The sequence below is a fragment of the Nicotiana attenuata genome, unplaced genomic scaffold (genome assembly GCF_001879085.1).
Source record: "Nicotiana attenuata strain UT unplaced genomic scaffold, NIATTr2, whole genome shotgun sequence".
Classification (NCBI taxonomy): domain Eukaryota; kingdom Viridiplantae; phylum Streptophyta; class Magnoliopsida; order Solanales; family Solanaceae; genus Nicotiana; species Nicotiana attenuata.
In genome coordinates, this window is record NW_017671665.1 from 231,642 (window position 1) to 235,214 (window position 3,573).

Below are 3,573 nucleotides of genomic sequence, written 5' to 3' on the forward strand. Positions count from 1 at the left end.
CCCTAGAATGTTGGCACATTTGATACCAATTACTTAGATTTTAGCTCATTTCTTAAGGAATTTTTAGTTAATTCTTATCAAGTTTTGCTATTTTGTAGTGCATGAGCTTGAAGACCCAAAAATACGGAAAAGAAGTCAAAAAGTCACAAAAGGACAGAAATGCTGCAAGTATGCGATCGCATAAGTCATATGTGGACCGCATAAGTCACATGCGGACTGTATAAGTCAAATGGTGAACGCAAACTGAAGTAGAATTGTTGGCCAAATGAAGAGAAGAATATGCGGTCGCATAACACTTTTGCGAGCCGCATAATGACCGCACAATTCTAGTTGAAGAAGCTTCTTAATACGTCTGCGATGGGAAAATGCGGTCGCATAACAGATATGCGGTTGAAGCCTGGAACTGGTGATTTACAAGTTTGCGACGAGAATGAAGGTTATGCGGACCGCATACATGGTCTGCGACCATTATGCGGTCGCAAAAGCTGTCTGCTGGGGCGATTTTGTCCGATTTTGAGCACGACTTTTGGTCCACTACAAAAAGAATAACTAGGGTTTTTATGGGGTATTCAAGTCAGAAAAAGGTCCTACATTGAGAGCATTGAATACTCCATTAATTTGGAAGCTTGTGAAGAAAGAATCTTGCACTTTTGTAAGCTTTATAACTTTATTTATTAATTAGTTCTTATATTTTAGCATGAGGAGCTAGTTTTAAATACTAAGGTTGTGGACCCTAAATGGGTGTAATGTTAATGGGTGTTTGACATTGAATATATATATATATATATATATATATATATATATATATATATAATGGTTGGTTGATATTTATTCATTAACCTATTCCATTTTACTCTTTCTTTACTTGGAAAAGTGGGTTAGGGTTTGGTAGAAATGAATATCAAGAACTCATGACTTTAAATCTTGTTTAATAGAATCACTTAGGTATAAGTGGGTTCTACTTGGCATAAATTGGTTGTTCTTAAATTGCAACTCTTTTATATTTGGAAAAATCATAAAGAGAAAATACTACCCAACCATTGGAAAATATTGGCTTTCTTCATTTTGGAATGATCTCGTAACTACATTTGTTTGACAACGAGACATAAAGAGAAGTTCATACACCTGAATTTATGTATTCCTAGTCTCAAAAGTTACAGTATTCTCCCTTATCGGAACTTTATATTGAATTAAATATCGTCTTCTTCCAGTCAAGAGAGCAGAGGGTATATATATTTATTTATACACACACACACAGTAATATAGTATTTTCACCACCATCGAGCTATAATCGGTGGGCAGGCCCTTATTAGGCAACCTCTGATCAGATGGTAAGTTATATATCGAGCCTACTGTGGCCGAGCGCCTATGAGTGAGCCCAGAATGGCCGAGATGTAGAGCAAGGTATGGCTATGTGCCTATGAGCGAGCCTACTACGGCAGAGCAGTTACACATACCGAGTCTTATAGGGCCAGACAGCTATTTTACTTACTATATTGAGAGATTTGAGTCAGTATCAGCATGAAAGTACATCATCAAATTATCTTTTACTCCCAGTTACTTTCAGTTATTATATTATCAGTTTGGTTTAAGCTTTCAGTTATTATGTTGCCTTACATACTCGATACATTATTTCGTACTTACGTCTATTTCGCTGGGGACGTTGCATTTCATGCCTGCAGGTCCTGATAGACAGCTGGATAGACCTTCCCAGTAGATAGAGTCAAACAACAGCTTGGTTGGTAAGCTCTACTTCCTCGAAGGTACTAGGTCTAGACCTTAAAGTCCATTTTATATATACAGGTTTGATGGGTAGATCGAGGTCCTATCCCAATCATGATACAGTTCGGTTATCTCTAGAGGCTTGTAGACGAGCCCTATGTATTTCTTATGTTAGTATTATAGCCTTGCCAGCCCTGTGTACATGTCCAATTTGGTATTGTTGGTTGTAGATGTTTATAGCGGCCTCGTTGGCCTGCACAATTATGTATATGAGATTTTGGGTCTGTTTACCCTCAGATGAGAGAGACATTATTTACAGATGATTCAGAACATGGCCCAATTGGCCTCGATTGGTGTTTTGAGCTTGCAGGTACGCCTCATCGGCTTAATTTGAGGGATACCCCTCTAGAGTTCATAGTTACAGAGTGGTACGCTCTCGGGCCGAGTATGGGGCGTGGCATAATGGGCATTGTGCCTTTTTCATGTGTTCTCTTTGCCTCTTTAGAGAGATTAAAATTAGTCGTGGGATACGAGTCCAAAGAAATAAGGAAAGAGGCGAGTGAGATGACTCAAAGAAATTGCGCATAACTTGTTATGCTTTGAAATTGGTGAAGTTCATAATGCGAGCGTTTCCAACTAACACGGGTATCATAAACGAAATGATTTAAAAGAATAAGGGACAAAACTCCAAAAAGAACTTTAATAAGATTAACACATACAAAACTGAGATATATGAGACAAAGTTAATATTCTAGGTTAACGCTCGTTAGGCCAAGTTTAAATTTTTTTTCTAAATATTATCTCAATTTTTATGCGTATTTTCTTAAAAGAACATTAGGAGATATAGGACTAACATATAAAAGAATACCACATAGAAAAAAAATCCACGTAATAAGCGTGTGTATGTCACTTCACTGACTGAGATCATTCAGGTAGTAAACGCTATCAAATCCAAGTGTGATGATGCAATAGGTCATTTTGAGTTTTAGCATTTATCTTTGTGCTTCGATACCTCGACTAGTTCCGTTTAGTATTCCTAATTTTGCATGCACAGTTCATGTCTTGTTCCGGAAAGATTTTATCTGAAAAATTAAAGAAAATGTGAAATTTTGCCTTAAAATTATTTGAGTTGACTACGGTCAATATTTTGTATAAACGTACCCGGATATGTGTTTTAATGGTCCCGTAGGGTCCGTACCATGATTTGGGACTTGGAAGTATGCCCGGAATCAAATTTGGAAGTCCCTAACTTGATTTAACGTGATTTGTTAAAAACTAGTAGTTTGAAGGCTTAATGAATTCCTAAGTTTGACCGTAGGTTGACCTTGTTTCTATCGGGTTCGGATTTCAGTTTCGAAACTTAGAATAGGTTCATTTCACTATTTATGACTTGTCTGCAAAATTTGGTGCAAAACGGAGTTGATTTGATGTGATTCGCACGTCCGGTTGTAAATTTACAAGTTCTTGAGTTTCTTTGAAAACTTCATACATTTTGATGTCCGATTCGTAGTACTATGTGTTATTTTGGTATTTTGATTGCGCTAGCGAATTCGTATGATATTCTTGGACTTGTGTATGATAGAGTTCGTATGATGTTTGGAGCCTGAGGGGCTCAGGCGAGTTTCGGACGCGTAGCGGAGTGTTTGATAGAGTTAGAATTCTGCTGGTTTTTGTGTAGAAGCTTTAGGTCTCGCAATTTCGAGAAATGAGTCACCATTGCGATGTTTAGCTTGAGTCTGTTGGTCTCGCATTAGCGAACTCAGTTTTCGTATTTGCCGTGAGGGACTGGGTAAGCTTGGTTTGCATTTGCGATCATCCAGATCGCTTTTGCGATGTGTCACTGGTTTGCAA